Source organism: Bombina bombina, chromosome 1, assembly GCF_027579735.1.
Source record: "Bombina bombina isolate aBomBom1 chromosome 1, aBomBom1.pri, whole genome shotgun sequence".
NCBI lineage: Eukaryota > Metazoa > Chordata > Amphibia > Anura > Bombinatoridae > Bombina > Bombina bombina.
Window position 1 is genome coordinate 240,975,155 of NC_069499.1, and position 13,422 is coordinate 240,988,576.

The 13,422-nt window shown below is 37.6% G+C and overlaps 1 pseudogene; it reads right to left on the reverse strand.

Annotated features, from left to right (window-relative positions):
- Positions 1-11,573: 11,573 nt before the first annotated feature.
- On the reverse strand, positions 11,574-13,194 carry LOC128657444 (jerky protein homolog; annotated as a pseudogene).
- Between the last annotated feature and the right edge of the window lie 228 nt (positions 13,195-13,422).

Sequence of the window (13,422 nt, forward strand, 5' to 3'; positions counted from 1 at the left end):
TTGTGGAGGGTTAAAAGGTATGGGGACTTATTGCATCGGGGGTTGTGGCCATATAGAGGTTAATAGGTTAGGGGGTATTGGTGGTTAAAGTAGTGTTTGGTGGGTGTTTGTGTTGGGCTATCGGTGGTTTATGTTTAATAGGAGAATATTTGCTAAGTATTTTTAAATAGATATATATACACGCTGTATAGTAAACCAGGCACTCCATATATATATTTATATTTAGATATATATATACAATATATCTACCAATAGGACATGAGACATTATCTCTATCAGTATTTCGAACACCCAACCCATACCAACGTGACAGTGCCCCATTCTACAGCATATACTACCACACAATAAAATGCTGTATCAAGCTTCTACACCCCAATATTTGCAAAGCTTATATACTTGCCCATAATTCAATTAGTGGTATATCCTAGAATAACTTTCCTCTAAAACATTTATACATAACCAGGTGATAAATCGTCAAAGAACAAGCTAACAAGTTATTGAGCTGGTTGTTCTCTGTGTGTTTAGATAGATAGATAGATAGATAGATAGATAGATAGATAGAGAGAAAACACATTATATATATTTATGAATAAATAGAACATATTCTGCTATGTGAAGAACAATGGAATGTGAAACATTAATATTTCATGTCAGGTTTGTGTACTTTGGTAAAATGTGATCTGGTTTGCGTACGAGTAGGATGTTACATTTTTCCCCACTCTTTTTGCGCTCCATTGAAGTCTATGGGGGAATACGTTAATGTGTTTGAGATATTCGAAGTTCGGCCTTTTGTGCGAAAACTTTTTACTTTCAACTTGTAATATGCGCTCCACTCCGCTAGTAATCTAGTCCAAAGCATGCAATGCACTTCCTGGGGCTTGCTGCTGATTGGTTGCTGCACACATATATGCCTCTTGTCATTAGCTTACCTGATGTGTTCAACTACCCCCAGGAGTTCATTACTCCTTCAACAAAGGATACAGAGAGAATAAAGCTAATTTGAATAGAAGTAAAGTAGAAAGTTATTTAAAATGATATGCTTTATCTGAATCATGCTATATTATTATTATCCATTATTTGTTGAGCCGCAAAATTACATTGCACTAATGGAAAAAAGTTTTGGGCTTCATATCCCTTTAAACATTCTGTTACTCAGTATTTCCTAATAAGAAATAGACAGGTACAAAATAGGGTTAGAAATCAGCGCCAGGAATGTACAAAGAGGTTAATAAGGACTTGCAGCGGAATCCCAGGAGCTGAATTTAATTACACAAGATGCTGCTCTCCCCCATATATTGTTTCTGAGTACAGATATGCAGAATCTTTGCACTATGTACATTGGCTGAATCATTTATACAAAGATATGGCTATTTCTATACTGTTGTGCTATCTCCTGCTGACTGGTAAATAAAGCAAACATGATTTGTTTTTCTTGTTAGAAAACAGAACCACAATGCTCTGGCAGCACTTTCATCCATACAAACAAATATATTCCTGCATTTGCAGACAGGAAAAGTATTAACTTTCTATTACAAATTACCTTGTTATTACAATTCATTTCTGTTAACATCAGCCAAGTCTGAATAATTTATAACAAATTAACATCATTAATCAAACTCCGCCCACTATTTGCCATATATGGAAATAACAAGGCTAGCCAGTCTCATGTGCATTGCTTTGCAGGGTTAGCCTTGATAAATCAACAGGGTGCATTTCAGGTTCTCAGAATTAGAAAATCCAACATTTTAATAGATTAATAACATGAAAAGGCAGCAAAACAAATAATGAAACTATATTGCAATTTTATTTAAAATTATATTGCACAAAATATACATTTTATATTAAAATCTCAAGGTGTCCCATTAATTAATAAACTAAGGTGCATTAAACAGTGGATTTCACTACTATATAGTTGTATTGAACAGAACTTGAATCATTAAAGGGACATGGTACCTAAACATTCATAATTCAGATAGTGTAAAATAAAAAAACTAATTTACTTCTAATATACATTTTACCACCTTCCCTTGTTATTGTTTGTTGAATCTGAGCTAATTTCTCTGAGAGCATATGGAGTTAGGTCTGGCAAGATATTTCAAGAAGTCTCGCCAGTACTGAGGTAAATTTAATCTTGAGAGCTGTTTATATACAGGGTACTGGGTGTAAAGGAGAAACACAATATAATGCTCAAACATTTGATTATCAGGTCCTTTATGTCTAACATTTTAACTAACATCGTTGAAAAACCACAACAGCCATATTGAACAAGACATCTTTGAACAAGGGCAGGTTAGCGTACATTTTATAAGTTGAAAGTAAAAAAGTTAGGGTACAATTGAAACCCGATGCATGCTAACTTCACGACTTGGATATCATCACCTCTTCTCCTCATATACTTCAATGGAGCATGCTGAATAAAAAAAAAGAAAAAAGAAGCGAGTTTTGAATATTTTGCATTCCAATGTTCTTCACATAAAAAAGTCAAACTTACAATATCGCATGTGCGTTCACGTTATCCCCCATAGATGTTAATGGAGAAAAAAGTGGAAAAAAACTAACTTCCCATTCTCGCACAAACCCGATTGCATATTCTCATGTGCACTAACCTGACATGAAAATAGGAATATTTCACATTCCAATGTTCTTCACATAGAAGAATATGTTCTATTCTTAAATAAATGTTTCTACATATATTTGATGGTTTTTTTGGTACAATGGGGGATATGTATCAAGCTGTCAACTATGTTGCATTCGACAGGATCAATACGCTCGCCTAACATCGCCTAACATCAAGGCCGCGTATCTTAATATGCTCTCCTTATTTATGAAAAAAGCCATCAAAAAGACGTGCACCAAGTATGGGGTGATGAGCATTGGACTGTTGTTAACTAGCAGTCATCACTCTTGCGTCTATTCGGCTTTTTCCAAACTTTATTTATACCCTGTCACTAAACGCTGCCACTATACTAAAATGTTTAACCCCTATCCTGCCGCTCCCCGACATCACCTCAACCTAAATAAAGTTATTAACCCCTATCCCGCCGCTCCCCGACATCGCCGCAACTTAAAAAAAGTTATTAACCCCTATCCCGTTGCTCCCCGACATCGCCGCAACCTAAATAAAGTTATTAACCCCTATTCCGCCATTCCCCGACACCGCCGCCACTAAATATAAACGTATTAACCCCTAAACCTCTGGCTTCCAACATCACTACCACTAACTAAACCTATTAACCCCTAAACCGTCAGCCCCCCATATTGCCAAAAAACTAAATTAAGCTATTAACCCCTAAACCTAACAACCCCCTAACTTTAAATTAAAATTTCAACATCCCTATCTTAATATAAATTAAAACTTACCTGTAGAATTAAAATAAACTATTTTAAACTATTAATTAACCTACCCTAATTATTATACTACAATTCAATTAAAATACCAATTAAATAAACTATCAAAATAAAAAGCCCCCCAAAATAAAAAAAAACCTAGCCTACAATAAACTACCAATGGCCCTTAAAAGGGCCTTTTGTGGGGCTTTGCCCCAAAGATATCAGCTCTTTTACCTGTAAAAAAAAATACAAACACCCCCCCAACAGTTAAACCCACCACCCAACCAACCAATAGGATGAGAGCTCAATCCTAATGGCTGATTTGAACAGCCAATAGGATTTGAACAGCTCTAATCCTATTGGCTGATTGAAATCTTTCAGCTAATAGGAATGCATTGAAGTTCCAGTTTATGGCAGCGATGGCAATGTGGGGGGCTGACGGTTTAGGGGTTAATAGATTTAGTTAGTGGTGGTGATGTAGGAATATGTTTAGGGGTTGTTAAGTTTATTTAGGTTGCGGTGGGGTCGGGGAGCGGCGGAATAGTGGTTAATAAGTTTATTTAGGTTGCCGCGGGGTCGGGGAGTGGCGGGATAGGGGTTAATAAGTTTATTTATGTTGCGGCAGGGTTGGGGAGTGTCGGAATAGGGGTTAATACATTTTATTTAGGTTGCGGCGATGTCGGGGCGGCAGATTAGGGTTGTTTAGACTCTGGGTTTATTTTAGGGTGTTAGGTGTAAACGTTACTTGTTTTCTACCATATAAATCAATGGGTTATATTTCTTTGTTTAGCAGCATCGAACATAAGCTTTCGCTGCTTTCAGACTCCCATTGATTTCTATGGAATCCGCGGCCTCTAGGGTGGCGGATTGAAAACCAGGTACGCTGGGTCAGAAAAGACACAAGTGTACCTGTTAAAAGTCTGATAACTGGAAAAAAAGTGTCAAATAGAGCTGAATGTGTATTCGGAACATCTGTAATGGCGTAAGCATTGATCTGCGTCAGATTGAGATCGCCGGTTCGTATGTTACATCATGAATTTCAACATTTGCCGGTCTGTAGGCTTTGATAACTAGGTCGGATCAATCTTGCAACAATTACGATGCGGAATTCCGGGGTATTTTTGGTTGACAACGTGACAGATAGGCCTCAATATATATATATATATATATATATATATATATATATACATCTGTTTATAAATAGTGATGTCGCGAACAGTTCTGCCGCGAATAGTTCGCAGCGAACATAGCATGTTCGCGTTCGCAGCGGACGGCGAACATATGTGATGTTCGATCCGCCCCCTATTCGTCATCATTGAGTAAACTTTGACCCTGTAGCTCACAGTCACAAGACACATTCCAGCCAATCAGCACCAGACCCTCCCACCTCCTGGACAGCATCCATTTTAGATTAATTCGGAGCCTGCATTCTTAGTGAGAGGAGGGACACTATAGCTGCTGCTGATTTAATAGGGAAATCGATAGCTAGGCTAGTGTATTCAGTGTCCACTACAGTCCTGAAGGACTCATCTGATCTCTGCTGTAAGGACAGCACCCCAAAAAGCCCTTTTTAGGGCTAGAACATCAGTCTGCTTTTTTTTTTTTTTTCCCTGTGTAATCTAATTGCAGCCTGCCTGCCAGCTCAGGCTCACAGCCTATACTGTGCCCACTTGCCCAGTGCCACCACTCATATCTGGTGTAACAGTAGTGTACATTTAAAAAAAACAAAAGACTTTTTTTAATTTGAAATAATAGCAGTCATTTTCCTTCACACGTGTGCGTTTGAGGTCCTGCCAGGGCACAGTGTGACACAAGTGCAAGTCATATCTGCTAAACAGTAGTGTACATTTAAAAAAAAAAAAACTTTTTTTAATTTGAAATAATAGCAGTCAGTTTCCTTCACACGTGTGCGTTTCAGATCCTGCCAGGGCACAGTGTGACACCAGTGCAAGTCATATCTGCTAAAACAGTAGTGTACATTTAAAAAAACAAAAAACTTTTTTTACTGTGAAATAATAGCAGTCAGTTTCCTTCACACGTGTGCGTTCCAGGTCCTGCCAGGGCACAGTGTCACACCAGTGCAAGTCATATCTTCTAAAACAGTAGTGTACATAAATTTAAAAAAAAAAACTTTTTTATTGTGAAATAATAGCAGTCAGTTTCCCTCACACGTGTGCGCTCCAGGTCCTGCCAGGGCACAGTGTCACACCAGTGCAAGTCATATTTGCTAAAACAGTAGTGTACATACATTTAAAAAAAAAAAAAAACTTTTTTATTGTGAAATAATAGCAGTCAGTTTCCCTCACACGTGTGCGCTCCAGGTCCTGCCAGGGCACAGTGTCACACCAGTGCAAGTCATATCTGCTAAAACAGTAGTGTACATAAATTTAAAAAAAAAAACTTTTTTATTGTGAAATAATAGCAGTCAGTTTCCCTCACACGTGTGCGCTCCAGGTCCTGCCAGGGCACAGTGTCACACCAGTGCAAGTCATATCTACTAAAACAGTAGTGTACATACATTTTAAAAAAAAAAAAACTTTTTCTACTGTGAAATAATAGCAGTCAGTTTCCCTTAAAAGTGTGCGTTCCAGGTCCTGCCAGGGCACAGTGTCACACCAGTGCAAGTCAAATCTGCTAAAACAGTAGTGTACATACATTTAAAAAAAACAACCCTTTTTTATTGGGAAATAATAGCAGTCAGTTTCCCTTACACGTGTGCGCTCCAGGTCCTGCCAGGGCACAGTGTCACACCAGAGCAAGTCATATCTACTAAAACAGTAGTTTACATACATTTAAAAAAAAACAAAAAACTTTTTTTACTGTGAAATAATAGCAGTCAGTTTCCCTCATACGTGTGCGCTCCAGGTCCTGCCAGGGCACAGTGTCACACCAGTGCAAGTCATATCTGCTAAAACAGTAGTGTACATACAATTAAAAAAAAAAAAAAATTTTATTGTGAAATAATAGCAGTCAGTTTCCCTCACACGTGTGCGCTCCAGGTCCTGCCAGGGCACAGTGTCACACCAGTGCAAGTCATATCTACTAAAACAGTAGTGTACATACATTTAAAAAAAAAAAAAAACTTTTTCTACTGTGAAATAATAGCAGTCAGTTTCCCTTAAAAGTGTGCGTTCCAGGTCCTGCCAGGGCACAGTGTCACACCAGTGCAAGTCAAAGCTGCTAAAACAGTAGTGTACATACATTTAAAAAAAAAAACCTTTTTTATTGGGAAATAATAGCAGTCAGTTTCCCTCACACGTGTGCGCTCCAGGTCCTGCCAGGGCACAGTGTCACACCAGAGCAAGTCATATCTACTAAAACAGTAGTTTACATACATTTAAAAAAAAAAAAAAACTTTTTTTACTGTGAAATAATAGCAGTCAGTTTCCCTCATACGTGTGCGCTCCAGGTCCTGCCAGGGCACAGTGTCACACCAGTGCAAGTCATATCTGCTAAAACAGTAGTGTACATACAATTTAAAAAAAAAAAATAATTTTATTGTGAAATAATAGCAGTCAGTTTCCCTCACACGTGTGCGCTCCAGGTCCTGCCAGGGCACAGTGTCACACCAGTGCAAGTCATATCTACTAAAACAGTAGTGTACATACATTTAAAAAAAAAAAAAACCCTTTTTCTACTGTGAAATAATAACAGTCAGTTTCCCTTAAAAGTGTGCGTTCCAGGTCCTGCCAGGGCACAGTGTCACACCAGTGCAAGTCATATCTGCTAAAACAGTAGTGTACATTTAAAAAAAAAAACCCTTACACTACCTGAACGATACAACATCATACCTGATGTTTTAAAGCACGTTATTCCAAACAATTTAGGAATGTTAGGTGATTTATGCCCTTTATGGATTAAAACCAGATTCTGCATCAACTATGTAATTTTCCATGGGAGTTTGCCATGGATCCCCCTCCGGCATACCACAGTCCAGGTGTTAGTCCCCTTGAAACAACTTTTCCATCACTTTGTGGCCAGAAAGAGTCCCTGTGGGTTTTAAAATTCACCTGCGTATTGAAGTCTATGGCGGTTTCGCCCGGTTCGCGAACTTTTGCGGAAGTTCGTGTTTGCCGTTCGCGAAAACGGAAAATTTTAGGTTTGTGACATCACTATTTATAAATACATAGAACATATTCTACTATGTGCAGAACACCAGAATATGAAATATTTACAGTAAACACATAGTTAAATGTTTTATTAAATATGAATATTGCATAAATATGCTTTTACATGCTTTCATCTACTTAACTGCAAAGGGCTCCAATGCACGTATGTCTATATATGTGTACATATGTATTTATGTGTTTATATGTGTATATATGTCTGTAAATACACATTCATATCTATCTTTAGACATGTATATGTATGCATCACTATGTTAAAGCCTGCCTTTTGTTTTTCTAAAAACTGACACCTCATATCTTTGAGCCCTTATAACTTTTGTGTGCAATATTTTTTTGTAATAATTTTTATTAGATAGTGTTATTATAACTATACTTTATAATGTATTTTTTATGTGTTTTGTGCAACTTTTTAGTTTAAAAAACAGTTAACCAGAGCTCTGAAGTCACGTCAATCATTCTAGCATGAATCATGATTGCGCTCAAGCGATCACATTTACTTTCAACTCATAATATGAGCGATAAGTCCGACGAGTGCAAGCAACTGCAATAAACCCCTTATCGCTCGGGTTAAAACATTTGCGCTCCACTCAGAGGTTTCTTATTGCATAGGCCAACAAGGCCGGTGCCTAGACGACAGATTTTGGGGGGTGGCATTTTTCTAGAGATTGTGTGCAAAATAACAATTTTTCACGTGTTTTCCCGTGCACAGGCTGTAACTATTGCGCGCAGGCTTCTCTAAAGACAGGAAGAGCCGGTGGTGTGGGGAGTAGAGTGGCCACTATTGCAGCTGCTTTGCTGCTGCTAGCCTGATTGGACCGAAGAAGCAGGAAGTCAGCATACCTTTAAACAAAGCTCCTGATTCGGTTTACGCTTTAAAACTATTGCGCACGGGCTTCTCTAATGACAGGAAGAGCCGGTGGTGTGAGGAGTAGAGTGGCCGACGTTGCAGGTACTTTGCTAAGCTTTGTAGCTAGCCTGATTGGACCAAAGAAGCAGGAAGTCAGAGTGCCTTAAATGAAGCTCCTGATTCGGATCAGACTTGAGGTAGGTAGTGTATTGCTCACTTGGACATCCCAGGGACAGATTGCTTCAAACACTGTTGTCTTGGGCTGATGACTGACTTATTACCGCAAGGAGCATTTCAAGCACAGCTGCCACTGCCATATTTCATTTCCTTAGTAATAGCATGGAGCGTAGACCTCGCAAAGCTGCAGTGAGTCCGGAGCTAACTGCTGCTTTGCAAGGTCTATGCTCCACGCTATGACTAAGGAAGTTGATTGTAGCTGTGCTTGAAATGTTTAGTTATGAATATTTTGCTGTTTTGGCTGCTAAAAAAATTGGGATCCACATAGAATCAATAACTAAGATTGAAGGATTCACACTATTAAAATGAACACATTACAAGTTACAGGTGCTTTCAGTTAACAAACTTGCCTGTATGTACAGCAAATGTATACTGAAAATTCAACCTATTTTGTACATCTGTATTTAAAACATATGCAATAAAGATTGTAAACTGAAAAAAAACGGATCAGTTGTTAAACAAAATCTTTATCATTTCTTATAAAGATTAGTAAACAAAAATAAACTACAAACACTGATGTAATTTAGTGCTCAAAATATGTGCACGCTCCTGAGTCAACCTCAGCAGGTGCTCATGGGAAGGAGATACATTTTAACAAAGGAGAAGGAGGTAGAAAATAAATTTAAAAAATGTGTTGTTGTTTTTTTTAAATTGTACTCTTTATCTTAGTCAGGAAAGTTTAACACAAAAACAATCTTGTACATCTATATTATAATAAATCATCCAAATTCCATCCAACCTCACCCCCACCAAACATTTGTTGCGTCTTTCTGCCTGATTTAATTTTAGGAATAGGCAAATGTCTGGGCACATATGCTAAAACTACAAATGTTTGCCAAATTCTAAACTAATATAGAATATTTGCTGAACAACTTGAGATTTATTCTTATAAGCAGGTGTTATATTTCATTACATCAAAAGTAACATTTGAATATCAAATGTAACATTTGATTTGAAAAACATGCATTTGAAAAATGTAAATTAGCATTTGAATGTTGAGGTGTTAAATATGTCTTAAACAAAAGCTATGTTTAATTTACAAATGTTACAGTCAATATATCAGATGTAACATTTATTTAAAAAATTTAAAAAAATAATTAATAATATGGCATTTGACTTATTGAAACATAAGAATGAGTAGATCAATGGTGAATATTATTACAGTAAACTCTCAATTAACCGGCACCCATGGGGATTGGTAGATTCTGGATAATTTTCTGGTTGCTTGAGAGTTACTATTAAAAATAGGCCTAACTAGATCTATAACCCATACTTTACTATAAACACTGTATTTACTTGATATTAATATTTAAATACAGTAAATAAAAGCAAATTAAGACAATCTTAATTTAATGTAACAGTTTTATTATGCATTTTTATTTAAAATCCTGTTAAAGTAAATAAAAGCAAATTAAGACAAATAAAGATAAACTTAACTTTGTGCAACACAGTTTAACAGTGCTGGATTATATTATGCATTTTTAGTAAATAAAAGCAAATTAAGACAAATACTGTAAAGATGAATGTAACTTAAAGTGAAGGTAAAGTTAAATGTTATAGAAGACACCTAAGCATTTACCAATAGTACATTAATGCAGTCGCTAACTTTTTTTTTATGTTACACCTATAGTTTTTATACTATTTATATTTTAAATCATGTAGCGTCTACTTGCCGACTCCTCCCAACCCATACTTCCGTGTTCTCCTGTGTTTGTCTTCTTGAGCGGTCCCACCCACTCTCTACGTCGCTCAGAAGCGCGTTCACGATGATCACTTGAACTGCGCATGCGCCAATACCCTTTGAAGCATAGTATTCAATGAATTACTATATTCATTCATTGTGTCAGATTCTTATTTGCTACACCTTCCTTGTCCTGTCTGTCTACGCTATTTGGGAGAGTCAAACTTTGGATATCTGTTAGCAAATTGCCTAACAGTAACACCAGCAAGTTGTTTTCCCATTTACGGATTTACCATCCTCATATACCATACAGACATAAAGACTCTGTACCTTTCTCCCCAATTTCCTACAGCAGCTCAGCTCTCACGGACCTGTTACCGCATAAGCACCAACTGGTAACATATCACAACATCACTCTTCATTCGGAAGGAACCTTGGCTGCTACCCCTCCTCACCCATACCTGCTTCTTGTGGGAATTTCAGCATCAAGATTACCCGGTTGTAGCAGTATTGTTGTTTAATGGACACAAGCCCTGCTCCAATCAGCGGGTTTGACTCCACCCACTCTGTGACGTCACCATCCTCCATGTGAGACTAACTATCTGCGGAGCAACTACAGTAAGAGTTTTCCTGCTGCTACTCCTTCACAGCTCTGTCTGAATTTCCATCAACTTGCTGTAACAGTATCACGTCCCCTAAAGTGACAGTACTACCTGATTCCTATTTACCCTATAAGTCAACAGCGCTAACTTACTTCACTGAGCATTGGACATTGTTTCATCTCACACAGATTGCACCTATGCTTGTGTATCCTTACCAACATAGATGTACAAGCTGTCCACTCTACACTTCTTCTGATACTCTAATACCACTTAGAGTCAGCTCTAAAAGAATATTGTTATCTGCACTAAATCAATCATACAGATGAGATCTACGGAGCATGCGTGTCTCATGAACGAGCATGGAGAATAAATTATGCTAATACGGGTTTAACACATGCGCTTAGCATTCGCATGATGTTGCAAAGAATGGGTTGAACCCCTTAAGGGGAAAAAGAGCATTGGAGGATCAAATATCACTCGCCTGTCAATCAATTTGACAAAATGGCGAGCGGAGTAAAGATTATCATCATCGGCTGTGTAAAAGGTTAAAAACAGCATTATATAATACAATATAAAAAATATGATGAATGAAACTAGCCCTATTTTAAAAAAGGCTACAATATAAAGTGAACGAGTGTTGTTAACTTTACCCTCACTTTAATGTGGATGTAAATGGTTTTGGATCTACATCAGTAGATGATGCTGTACTTGCAAACTTGCATGCAGCTTTATAAAAAAAAGAACGAATATCAGCTTGCTTTTTCGGCCCTACGCCTCTCATGTAAAGTTAGGTTTTGCATGATGTGCAGCTGCATAACATGGTGAGAAGTGAAGAAGGGCTGCTGTTCTGCAAAAACTATTACAGTTTCAAATGCTTCAGTAGCTCTCTGCCAAGATACGTTTTCCACCTCGCACCCATCGTCATCACTCTCTTCCTCCTCTGCAACATTCATTTTTCCATGATTCATAACAGCTTCTATGATGTCTTCTGTATTTAGTGTATGAGTTACTGGAATAGCTTCATTCACAACAAGCCAGTCGTCAAGTTCATCTCGAGAAAAATTAATTTTGTCATTAGCATCATCAACTAACTCACACATTTCATCATAAACTTGGCTACTGGCAGCTGCACTGTTGTTTGGAACTCCTTCAAAGTTGACAGAGGAGCATCCTACAGGCATCACAGCTGGCCACAACTTTCTCCAAGATTTCCATAATCTTTCACTTCTCACAGAATCCCAAGCACAAGTGACAGTGTAGATAGCATCTTTGATATTTTTTTTTTTTTTTTTTGAAAGTCCAGAATTGTCCATCAAAATTAGTAATTTTCCGCATGAAGTCACGCCTGTAAAATATTATTACATTTTGAATCACTCCTTAATCCATTGGTTGGATCAGACTTGTAACATTAGCTGGAAGATAACATACTAAAAGGCTGCCATTAAAAAGCTCTTCAGCAGGAGGATGTGAGCAACAGTTATCTAGGAGCAACAGAACTTTACTATCCTCTGGTATTCCTTTGTTTCATAAATTTTCTTTAACACTGGGAACAAACTAAGAATTAAACCACTTTTTTTTATTAATTTCTGCGTTCATCCAACTGTTACTTTGTGCATGATAATCTACAGGGAGGTTAATTATGCCTTTAAAGCACCTTGGTTTAGCAAATTTACCAATCACACACAACTTTATTTTATGATTTCTCAATGCATTTGCACAAATGAGCACAGTGATACGCTCTTTATTTAGCTTGAACCCGTGAGCTACCTTCTCACTACCACCAGCCAAAGTAGAATTAGGCAGACACTTCCACTTTAAACCAGTCTCATCTGCATTATAAATCTACTCTGGGTTCAGGCCATTTTCTGCAACCAATTTGCTAAACCCATCAGGAAATGAAGCTGCAGCTTCACAATCAGCTGATTTCTGCTCACCTGACAAGTCCAGCTTACGGATGCCATGATGAACCTTGAATCGGGTAAGCCAGCCACTTGAAAATGAATACTTGCCTTCAATATTAATTTTCTTATGAAATTCTCTCGCTTCTTCCTGGAACATGGGTCCAGAAATACAACCATGCTCAGACCTTTTCAGCAAAAACCATTCATACAGGGTCTGGTCAAACACTTCCATTCTCGGTGTATGAAGAGTATGATGCTTCTCTACACCCTTGTCACTCTCCGACTAACAAAACAAAACCTTTATTTTCTGAGACTGAGCATTAATGTCATAGATAGTTGACAAACCGACATTAAATTCCTCCATGAGCACTGCACGACTCTCACCTTTCTCAAGCCTCTTGAATATTTCCATTGATTGCTTGAGGTTAAGCACTATGCGTTTGCGCTTACTTTGGACCTGTTTCGGCATACTGTACTTTGGGTTGGATGAGAGCACAATACAGTAGATGTTGAATCTAAAATAAAAAAAATATCTAGATACAGTAGTAATGCACTGTTTATAGGGTGGGTAGTGGAAATTTTGGTGCAGGTGTCTAAGCAGATACAGTGTACTGTAGAGTAATTTGTATGGTCCACAAGAGGAAGATACTGTAGTATAGAATCAGATACAGTAGATGTGGCATCTAAGATTATGGCG